This window comes from Haplochromis burtoni, unplaced genomic scaffold (assembly GCF_018398535.1).
Source record: "Haplochromis burtoni strain Fernald_Lab_line unplaced genomic scaffold, NCSU_Asbu1 Contig_179, whole genome shotgun sequence".
Lineage (NCBI taxonomy): Eukaryota > Metazoa > Chordata > Actinopteri > Cichliformes > Cichlidae > Haplochromis > Haplochromis burtoni.
Window position 1 is genome coordinate 1,149,818 of NW_024582540.1, and position 12,372 is coordinate 1,162,189.

At 39.4% G+C, this 12,372-nt stretch overlaps 1 long non-coding RNA gene across 1 annotated transcript; it reads right to left on the bottom strand.

The window, feature by feature from the left end:
- Nucleotides 1–991: 991 nt before the first annotated feature.
- On the bottom strand, nucleotides 992–5,483 carry LOC102303163. Its single transcript, XR_316551.3, has 2 exons — nucleotides 4,486–5,483; nucleotides 992–1,629 (listed from the first exon to the last, which is right to left on the bottom strand). It is a non-coding gene; the product is annotated as an uncharacterized LOC102303163 (long non-coding RNA).
- Nucleotides 5,484–12,372: the final 6,889 nt, after the last annotated feature.

Genomic DNA, 12,372 nt, shown 5'->3' on the forward strand with positions numbered 1-12,372 from the left:
ATAAAACTCAAATATTTACTGTAGACTGTCTTAAAGTTGGGTTATGTTGCTTTCCAGCAAGATTAGAAGCATTGCTGGAAAGGTCAATGGTAAATGGACTTGTTCTTATATAGCATATTTAAGTATAAATAAACTATATGTAGTTTGTTGCTCAATCTGTCCTGTAATTATAACACATAAAAATTTTGTTGATTTGCAGATTTTTTTTTAATGTGGATTCATTGTAAAAAATACAAATTTCTTTAATAAATTGTGTAAAAACAAAACCTTTTCTGTCATTTTATTGTTTATCTATTAGTTAATAAATTTTGTGTGATATGAATAGCCACGGGGGAGGCCTTTTTCAGTATGAAAATAAAATTTATAAAAGCACCGGTAAAATATTTGACACCCCTGTGTTAGGCGTAAACTAATACAATATGAGGTTGCATGAATTTAAATTTAAATGAATCGGCTCAATCAGAAAACCAATAAATACACTATTTGGTTCTGTTATTAAAGTTCTGGGGAGTTAGATGGGTTAACAACCTCTTTCCCTGAGATAATTTGAGGCAGTCAAAATAATTTTTGTACTGACATCATTCGCTCTACATGTGTTCCTCACAGACGCTACGTAATTAACTGTATATCCAGAAAATCCAGCTGGTCATATGACAGTGATTATCTGTTTTCCTCAAGTGTCTGCCTCTGGTCATGTAGTCCTAAAAATACCCCCAGTCCCGGGATTATTGTAATCCAGTCTCCCTCTTTGTACGCGTGTGTGTTTATAGCAGTGCATGGCCTCTATACTTCTTTAACTATATAATACGATTCTTTATGGCAGCAGACTAAAGCTCACAATGCTGCATCTAATACTCTGATAACGTAACAATAAAATTTACCCGAAAACAAGTTTTGCTTCCAAATCCCAGCTTTTCTTTGACTTCCTCAAGCATTTTTTGGTCGTTTGTATTGTGAGATAATCTCAAATGAATCAACACTTACCATCCTGTTGAGATTAAAACACTTTTATTGTAACAGAGGAGCTGCACAGTGATGTACAACGGAAAGAAGCAGTTGAGACAACAGCTATTAAACTGCCATTAGCGCGTGTGATTAATGAGGAGATCCTTCCATAACTTCCACACCCAATCTAATCTAATGATACCACTCATTCTGTTGTATTACCAGACTCTCGAAATCAGAGGGGGGTTAGTATGTGTGTGAAAGAGGGGTGTGTGTCCTAGGGCAGAGCTGCTGATAATCCATTGGTTGGTGATGCATCTGCAGAAGACAGATGGTCAGTGCAGCCTATGCTGTTGGACGTGGTAAGCTGAGTTTGTAAGCAGTTTTAGCAACCAGGAAGTTGTGTATCAGGATTTCATTCCTGTGTGGTTGTGCTTGTGTGTGTGTGTGTGTGTGTGTGTGTGTGTGTGTGTGTGTGTGTGTGTGTGTGTGTGTGTGTATCATTGTGTCCTCCCACTAAGGGATTCTCCCTAAAGAGCTTTGATGCCTTCCCTGCATCACTGCACGGTCTAATCACTCGTACCAGCTGTCAGCGTGCCGGCCTCCCTCTTTCCTCTCTCTTCTGGCACCACTTAACCTCAGGTCCTCTGCAGTCGGCCATAATGGACTCTCACGGCATTCGGACTGAAACATGATGAACATACATCAGCCGCTCATTGCTCCAGCCGTGCTGCACAGATGAAGTCCTGCCAGCTATATGTTTTGTCCTTTTATGAATGCGCTGTACTTCAGTGTAACCCTAAGCTACTTTATGGACGTGTTAAATTAAGAACACAGATTTTTCACTTTTCTCCACATCATTCTTAAACCATGTGTTCTTCCTGGTTTTGACTTCATTTTTATTCAAATTCAGGTGTTTAGCTAAATCATTTTTGTACATCTGCATACTTACGTTATAGAAACACTGAAATCTACATAATACGTTTAATGATGGAAACATTTAAAGACAAATTTAATTTCGTAACAGATTTTAGATACATTTTATTGGAATTTTCCAAGCTGTAAAACACCTGTTTTATGTTTTGCACATTTATTTAACTGTTTAAACATACTATCTCTACATAAAGGTTCGATTATTACTTGGAAGTCTCCCAAAAAATCATAATTTCAGAAATATAAACTCTTTATTTTAACATGTAGAGGTCTCAAAAAGTGTACATATCAAACGTCACTATCACTATGTGCACTGTATGTTAAACTGCAGATTGTAAGCATCACCTTTTGTCTCTTTAACTTCCCAAAAGTAGAACTGAGGATTTTATTGCAAGCCCTCAAAGATAGTTACAACCCTGTGAATGTAACAAATGCATCTAGCCTCAGTTTAACATCATTTTGCACCACTTCACTTCAGTTCTTTCCTGACTGAGAAAGATCAGGTTGCACCATCAGCACAGCTTCTGTATCTGCTGCTGCTGTTAGTAGATTTGCAGCTACAGCTATTTACAGCTGCTCCTTTCAGACAAACGAGCACTGCTGATTTCTCAATCAGGGCAAATGATCGTCAGTTCAAAGCTTAATGGTCTGCACATGGATTATTGTGTCATGGCCTGATAATCAAAGTGTCCTTTGGTTCGTACTTTGAGTGTTTAAGGCCTGAGATTACAGAAGAGTTAGATATTGTGATCGACAAACCGCGTTCAAGAAAACTCTGAGAGGCATTGCAGCTTCAGGAGGTTTAGAGACAGACTGGGTGGACTTCAGAAGTGTTTATCCTTGTGTCTTGTTCCTTCCAAATATTGGAAATTTTCTCCATCCTTGCAGATTTCTAAAGTGTTCTGAGACTGCAAGAACGCTCAGGGGGGGATCATCAGTTTTAACCCCATGCTGCTCCGCCTGCAGTCACTCACACAAGCGACACCTGAACCTGCTGACCTTTTTTGACACCAGGATTTTAAAAAAAAAAGGTTATGGCCCTTTTCCAAGCACCTTGTCCTGCAGTGAGTCCCCTTGTGGAGGGTGAATGGGCAAAAGCTCTCAGTCAGTTGTTGGCAAGTCTAGAACCACCGGATCCTTCCAACTCACCAGAGTGAGTTCTACCATTGCCAAACACTGTGGGAGAGTGCACCGGTAACCACCACCAGATCTGTTACATGGAGCAGCATCTCAGAGATAAAGCCTCCATGGCAACCAGCGACATCTGAGATAGACGACCCAATCGATGAGATCCACAGTTCAACCTCCCCATCCCTCCCTCTCCTCTCTCTGTGGTTCTCACTGTTGCACAAAGATAGTACACAGGAGGCATTAGAAAAAAGTTTGGATTCCTTTAATCTGAAAAGCTGCATGTCTGTCTCATCCTATATTGGCACCACACATGATTGCTCAAAAGAGGAGAAACAAAGCAAAAATGTGCTAGTGCCAAAATGGGCAAAGAAGACTTGGCGTGAGGTCGAGAGTAGATCCATCAATCACAAACTTCAGAATCAGAATGAGGACACCAACGTAGGCTGTGTGGTTCTGTCTCTACTCTGTTTATGGCCCTATGGTAATTCACTGATAGTGTGCTGTGACAGTGAATTCTACCAGTGCCATACACAGAACAGGAGGAGAAGGAAGTGAAGTCTGACTATTATGCAATAGAGCAACAGCACAATTGTGAATCCTGACTGGACCTCCGTGTCTTTTCTGCGAAGCTACCACTAACCTTTTGAAGTTTTGTGTTTTGGTGCCAGTGGTTTTGCAGTCACATGCAGAGTCTGCATCAGAATCAGTAGTGTCCTTCCCTCATCTCTGTTTTGTTTATAGCTCACAGGATAGTGAGTAAATCCAGCTATGCCATCTGCTGCTGGGCTACTAGATCGGACTGTTTATCCCAGTTCACCCACTGTCTTTGAGCTCTAAATGTTAGCACTGGGTAGCTGGGGTGGGGGGGTCTTGGTACTGCATTTATGGCCTCCATGAGAGCCTTCCTGAACACGGTCTGAAGGTCTGCTGTTCGAATTGATTCTGGCTGTAGGGAATGATGTGCTAAGTGATTTTTGAGATGCTTTCAATGGGTCCCAAAGCAGGGCTCATATTCCCGTTTCCGGGAGAGATCGATACTGTAAAAAGCTTGAGAGAGAGAGAGAGAGAGAGAGAGAGAGAGAGAGAGACAGAGAGACAGAGAGAGAGAGAGAGAGATCAAAACATCCGAAGTTACTCTGTTTAGCTGGTTGTTTTTAGTTTGTATCTCACAACTGAACAATAATAATTATTAGGTCACACATTTCCAAAAGACCTGATTTTCTATAAATGGAATAAAATGCATTCATGTTTTTATAATCAGACCACAGTGAAAGCTAAGTCCACTGAGCCTTGTGTTATAACTGTGTCTTTATGCAAAATTCTCACATCTTTACATCATGAAATTTGCAGTAATCTGGAGGGAAAAATCATTAAGTTGTCATTTTCAACTTGACTACAGACCATATTTCCCCGTTTTGTTTTGTTTTTAAATTTCACTCTGCCTATTAAAGTCCTGCGCCGGACATTGCTCCTTACCTTGATCATGTAGTATCCTTATAGCGCTCAAAACCCCATCAGTTAGAAAAACTGAAGAAGCTTCTTCGCTGAACCCACCCTTCAAAGCAATCCAGGAGTAAAATATTTTCAAAATATTTTTAAACTGTAATGAAGGTGACAAAATTTCCCGACTGGGCAGCATGTGATGGACTTTTTTTGTACTTCTTCAGCCTTCAGAGTCCAAACAGAATCAGATTATTCTCCTGGGCTCCACGTCTCCCTCCCTCGCGGATACTTGCTGGTTTGGGGCAGCAGAGGATTTTCTAGTGGACAGGTAATTAGTTGGTAAGCATCTTAACTCAGTGGCAGTATAGTAATCCATTATGCCCTCCTCCCTTTCCTTCTGCCGCCTTCACACGCAGGTCTACGGAAAATTTCCCCTGCGCCCTTTACGCACTGGACGCGCACTGCAGTGGGAATGATGAGGTCAAGCAGGACTAGTAATCCAACACTGCCCATATTTACTTTAACAAAATATGTGTTGTGGTTAAAAAAACAAACCACAGAGGAACAAAAGCTTCGTTGTGTAATTAATATATAAAGCAAACAAGAAAAACGAGTATTTTTTGGCTCTTATTTACCTTCTAGTGTCCGATAAAACTCCAACCGTCGTAATATCTGCAATCAGACCTACCAGCATCCAGCGGGTGTGGCTCACCGCCGCAGCCAGGCCTCAAGTTCCGCGCTCTCATCCCTGCACAGGTCCGAAAGTGTCTCCTAACCTAGGCCTCCTCTACTCCTTGTTTTATACCAGCACGCAGATGTCCCTCCAGAGCTCATTTACCTGCTGTCGGTGATTATTAGACAGATTGCAAGTGGAAAAAGTGTCATCATCCTTTCAGCTGACGCGAGTCCACTGGAGTGGGATAAGACAGGTTTGGGTTACGGCTCTGTCAAAGTTGAGGCTGAAATCCACCCGTGCGCCCTTTGTCCTCTCCATACATTATGAAGGATGCCCAGCCGGTCAGCAGCATCTCCTCCTTCTCCTTCTCCTTCTCCCCCTGCTGCTCAGATTACCCTGAACTAACTAACCTAACTTTACTACTTTACTGTTATAATTACCTGCTCCCCCCGCCCCTTTTAGCAACATTTGCAAACCGGGATTACGAACAGAAGGATCAGTTTAGTCAAATTTGCGAAATCCATCCCCTAGAATCGAGGACCAGAATTGAATAGTTCATCAAACGATTCATTTTTGTCTATTGTTGGTTTGTTTATTTGTTTATGTAACACATTTCAATAGAAAATAAATTCATAACAAAATAACCTGCGTAATACTGCGTGTGGTAAAGCGCCCAAAATAAACCGATGTAGGAACTGGAAACCAGAATAAGCTCAGAAGCGAGCTACTTGTCCGAACACCGATGAATATTTCATAGGATCTTTATACGTTCGGCCTTAGTCTTCAGAGCATCTCCTCAACACACACACGGACCATCTTCGGGTATTTGTTTTCGTCTTTAATTTGAAAATCTTAAAATGATCGGATTAAAAAGAATACCTCCAAGTTTGTAGTTTTTCAGGCTCAACGTGTATATATGATGAGGTATTTTAGCCGAATTCCCGGGATAATGGTTAAGATCAAAACTGTTTATCTGCCAAAAAAACAAAAAAAAACAACAACAAACAAACACTTTCTCAAGCTTCACCTTATACAAGCAGTAGACACAGGAGTTAATAACTCCCTGAACCTGAAGCATCGAAAAGGAAATCAGCCATCAATGACATAGAACAGGAATAAAATATAAAAACGGAACATATATTTACATATATATACATGCAGAGGCATTTTAATAGCTTTCGTCATACTTACCCGTTTAAAGAATAAACCTCCAAAGTTACGATAAAAAGAATAAAAAAGAATTATTTTTGTGCTCTTTTGTGAAGACACGTCAACGTTTACTGCCATCCAGTGGACACAGGAGGGACACACGCTATAATGGTTATTCTGTGTGAGACGTTTCCTCCAAAATAAGACCATTTTTATTAAAACTCAAGACTTTACAGAACATCAAGAATTAAAATTTATATAATAGGGATAAAACAGGAGTGACAGAGTGCATACTGGGTCAGCTCATGTTTCTAATAACAGCACAGGTGTGAATGATCACCTCTCTTTTAGAAAACAGTGTCAATCCCAGGATTGGAATAAACTGGAATAAACTTCTGACGCTGAGCTTCATTCATGACAGCTGATGCAACTCCATCATCTCCTCCCTGCTTCACTGCAGAGGCTGTACTGAATTTCTCTCTTGCTGATTTTCACTGATAATCCTTGTGCCAAGTCTGAAATACTCCCCTGTTATTCCAAGCCAGACTGTGGCTCTTTTTATCAACACCTAGTGATTATTTTTACAACTGAACTTCACTGTAAAACAGATAACTTCATATTCAAAATCTTTTAGATGGATATAACTACCAAAAATGGCACATGCACTCTAACTTTTACTCTTTTTTTGATGAAGTCCCTTCGCAATTGAAAAATGAAGATGAGGAAAATATAACTGTTTTAGCTGGTGAGTCAACAGGACAGTACTAACAGGGATGCAGGGTTGTAATTACAGATAGCACTTTTCAGCCCAGATCCTAGGTCACCAATAGGTGGAGTGCGGTCCGGATTAGGACACAGATCTACAACTACATTTTCGAAGGACAGTTTCTATTTTACTCTGCGCAACTTTTCTCGTACTTATGGTAGGGCTATTATCCGTGCAACCTTTTTCTTTGTCTTTATAAAGAAATTAATACGATATTAACAGGCTAACTAATATAATAATCTGCTAATAATAACTTTCATATCGTCTGTGTTCTTAAAATGTCTTTTAAGTTCACAGGCTGTTATAATTTGGTGGACGTTCATTTCAGCAACGTGTCTAATAACTGACTGGGTCCTAAAATATCTTTCTTGGTAGGACTGCTATTCTTGTTGTCCCCTTTTTCACCCTTATCTAATCACTTCTGTTATTTACTGCCTCTACCAGAGTGCATTGAGGAGTAAGGCTATGTGGTCTACAGATCAGCATTAAATGACTTTTTATGAGATAAACTGTGTGGTCTGCCACTAACCAGCTCCTGTTACCCACTCATTTCCCTCGTGTCTGGCTCTCCTATGTTTCAGAAATAATGTGGAAAAGTTTCAATAAAAATTTTCCTTCATTTTCGCCCAAATAATTGATGCATGTTCTCCATTTGGGTTATGTTGGTGTAACTTGTGAGCATTTTAATAGTCACAAGTGGGCGTTTTTCTTCAAAGTTGCAATAATCAGGTAATATGTGTACGTGTTATTTAGGCCAGGTTTTAAAATGGGATCCTCTGGGAAAGAAATCCTCCAGTTTGGATTTCTTGCTATAATAAAACTTGTGAATTATATCTCTGCCTGAAATAGTAGATGAATAACAGCTCCACTTTAACTTGTTTTTTTTTTTAACTCTTGTGGTCAGTATAAACAAATTCTTTCATAATATAAGACCTGTAGCGATAAAGCATTAGTATCAGGCAATGACTTTTGGCATGGTAACTGCATCAGCCCCGGGGTGTGTTTCTCTGATTTGTTGTGTTATTTGGCTTACTGCATCCCCTGTGCTGTAACAAAAATAACATTGTTTGTGTGGGTCAGAAAACTATGTGCACACACACCTGTATGGTGTAATAATACATAATTATAGCTGATATATTTTCCTTCTGGTTTTATAGTTTATGTTGGAAAACTTGGTGTTGTGGGGGATTTTTTTTTCCAATGGAGTGAAATGCTAAGTTCGTTTTGTTTTGTTTTTTTGTTGTATTTTTCATATTGGTGGAAACAACACAGCTTATATTGTAATTAAATTTAACAAATGATGTAAAGATTATCTCATCAAACTACTTCTTAAGAGGTGATATATTGATGATCACAGGCAGGTGATATAAATTAAATATTCAATTATGCCACCAACAAATTGTTCATTTAGAAAAGCAACAGAGCAGACTGTTTATGACATTGTGGTTGTAATAGCATCCATAACTAAATATTTTTCATTAATTTATCTTCACATGCCTAGATGATCACATCTGTTTTGTTTTTTGAATGAGGTGTTAAGTCGTTGAACGTTACATTAACAGTCAGTTAGACATTAGGGAGGAAACTGTCCACTGCCCTGCATTTACACAGACTCTGAGCAGTGTTTCAGATCTATAAAAGCTCTGCAGATCAATTTGGGGGATCAAGGGGTCACAGAAGGAGTAGGTAACAGACTTGCTGGCTTTAAACTAATATGCTTGTTGTGTAATTTTAATGAGACAGTTGCCTTAGCTCTGAGGTGTCCAACTCCAGGCCTCAACGGCCAGTGTGCTGCAGGTTTCAGATATCACCCACGACACTATGACTTTGCTGCATTTTAGAGAGTGGATGTCTAGGATCAGAACAGAAAAGGTTGTCTTATTTCAGAGACAAATTTGGTGTTGTACACCCAGTTGAATATATTTAGAACTGTTTATGTCCCAGTTCTAAAAATTCTGCAAGGATTGTTAAATAAGGATGACGTTATTGACAAGAGGCAATGACAGAAGATTGTAAACCCACTTCTGGGAGACCTACAACTGGGAACCAGTGTTATGGTTACAGTGTTGTATGTGTTATCTGATCATTTAGGAGCACATTCCTTTGTCGGTTTTCAGGAGTCATTTAATGTTGATAAATTTTGTCGGATCTGTTTGTCCTATGCAAAGTGGGTCATTTTCACTGAGAACCAAAGAGTCGTATAATGTCAGTGTTTCAAAGCTCAGACAAAATGTGAAAATGCAAAGTGCTGACGGGGTGAAAAATAAATGTGTATTCAGCAGGTTGTCTTACTTTCATTGTACAGGGAGTGCAGAATTATTAGGCAAGTTGCATTTTTGAGGAATAATTTTATTATTGAACAACAACCATGTTCTCAATGAACCCAAAAAACTCATTAATATCAAAGCTGAATGTTTTTGGAAGTAGTTTTTGTTTTTAGTTTTAGCTATTTTAGGGGGATATCTGTGTGTGCAGGTGACTATTACTGTGCATAATTATTAGGCAACTTAACAAAAAACAAATATATACCCATTTCAATTATTTATTTTTACCAGTGAAACCAATATAACATCTCCACATTCACAAATATACATTTCTGACATTCAAAAACAAAACAAAAACAAATCAGCGACCAATATAGCCACCTTTCTTTGCAAGGACACTCAAAAGCCTGCCATCCATGGATTCTGTCAGTGTTTTGATCTGTTCACCATCAACATTGCGTGCAGCAGCAACCACAGCCTCCCAGACACTGTTCAGAGAGGTGTACTGTTTTCCCTCCTTGTAAATCTCACATTTGATGATGGACCACAGGTTCTCAATGGGGTTCAGATCAGGTGAACAAGGAGGCCATGTCATTAGTTTTTCTTCTTTTATACCCTTTCTTGCCAGCCACGCTGTGGAGTACTTGGACGCGTGTGATGGAGCATTGTCCTGCATGAAAATCATGTTTTTCTTGAAGGATGCAGACTTCTTCCTGTACCACTGCTTGAAGAAGGTGTCTTCCAGAAACTGGCAGTAGGACTGGGAGTTGAGCTTGACTCCATCCTCAACCCGAAAAGGCCCCACAAGCTCATCTTTGATGATACCAGCCCAAACCAGTACTCCACCTCCACCTTGCTGGCGTCTGAGTCGGACTGGAGCTCTCTGCCCTTTACCAATCCAGCCACGGGCCCATCCATCTGGCCCATCAAGACTCACTCTCATTTCATCAGTCCATAAAACCTTAGAAAAACCAGTCTTGAGATATTTCTTGGCCCAGTCTTGACGTTTCAGCTTGTGTGTCTTGTTCAGTGGTGGTCGTCTTTCAGCCTTTCTTACCTTGGCCATGTCTCTGAGTATTGCACACCTTGTGCTTTTGGGCACTCCAGTGATGTTGCAGCTCTGAAATATGGCCAAACTGGTGGCAAGTGGCATCTTGGCAGCTGCACGCTTGACTTTTCTCAGTTCATGGGCAGTTATTTTGCGCCTTGGTTTTTCCACACGCTTCTTGCGACCCTGTTGACTATTTTGAATGAAACGCTTGATTGTTCGATGATCACGCTTCAGAAGCTTTGCAATTTTGAGACTGCTGCATCCCTCTGCAAGATATCTCACTATTTTTGACTTTTCTGAGCCTGTCAAGTCCTTCTTTTGACCCATTTTGCCAAAGGAAAGGACGTTGCCTAATAATTATGCACACCTGATATAGGGTGTTGATGTCATTAGACCACACCCCTTCTCATTACAGAGATGCACATCACCTAATATGCTTAATTGGTAGTAGGCTTTCGAGCCTATACAGCTTGGAGTAAGACAACATGCATGAAGAGGATGATGTGGACAAAATACTCATTTGCCTAATAATTCTGCACTCCCTGTATAAGGTACTTTTGACATGATGTTTTAGAAAGTATTGTACCTTTGGAGCTCTGATTGTGTTTGAAAAATGTTATTAGAAAGAAATACTTTACATTTACATACTTTACTTAATAAAATGCTTCCCCTATAAATTTTCTGACAAAACTAACTGTACACGGAAAATTTCAATTTCAAATACTTGTATGTGAAACTGTTGGGGGCAATGGGCATGAAAATTGGGCTCTTAAACTTAACATCACTGCTTTGGCCCACTTATTGACTTTTGGTCAGTACATTCCAAAGCTAAAACAAACTATTTATGTCAGTCAGCCTTTTACAGCTGAGGGCTAATAAAAAATAAAATAATGTCAAGAGACATTTTAAATCAACCAGAATAATTTGAATTAACATGCAAGAAAGATTTGTTAAAGGTTTACACTTTAATGTCAGATGAAACCCCAGACTTTTTTCCCTTTAGGCTCACCTAAAGATGCAACCATTTAAGCACAAGGATGGTAAGTGCTAAAGGCTTAGTTTTTCTGTCCTCGAAATCTTCTACAGCCCACAGACAATGAAGACACATTGAATCAAGGGGATGGAATTTGGCACTGTGATGGTAAAAGAAGAAGGCATCATTGATGTGTTGGTTGTCTCGAGGATGCAGTAATCCTGTGTGATCTGAGTGATGTCCCGTGTGCCGTTGCCATGCTGATGGATCTTATTTTTGCCTTCAACATAGACTATCCAGAGGAGCTTAGGTACACATTTGAAGTCATTCAGAAGATTCTTATCAACACTGATTGTTGTAATTCTTAAATTCCAATTTTACTGTTTGCCTTTCCACAGCAAATGCCTTTACGTATTTGTTCATGGTTTAAGAAACGTACTTCTGTGAAAAACAGTATAATGGTGGACTCTGCAAGTGCTCATCTCATGCAAGTTCATAGGGTTTTGTTTGCATATGAGCACACTGAAAGCTATGCTTCAGAAGCATGCAAGCACTCATTTTCAAAGCAATTGGTTCTCTGGAATTTATTGAGGTTGTAAATGAAGTCACATACCAGAGTTTGAGGTGTTTTATGGTTTATATTCACACACTGATCTGCAGTACAGTGTTTATGCTGTGAACTTTAATGCAGCAGTTTTTTAGCTCATGCCATGGTAAAGGTTCTGTTGTCCAGCTGTCCACAGTTCACAAGAATTGTTATTCCTCCCGGAGTATTGGTCAGAATTTAATTAAACATGCACAAAGCCATTACCTAATGAGTAAATAAATGGATGGATTGTGAACCCAAAAAGGAACATTAATGATTTTTCTGATATCTGTTTCTAACATGAGTAAGATGGAGCAATAAATGAAATAATTGTTGAGTCCTTGTAACAAACTTGATGCGTGAAATAATGACTTGAATCTGTTTTATTTATTCATTTTTTATAATGTATGAATAACTACAAATCAATTTAAACAAATTTAAATGTAAGATTTGCG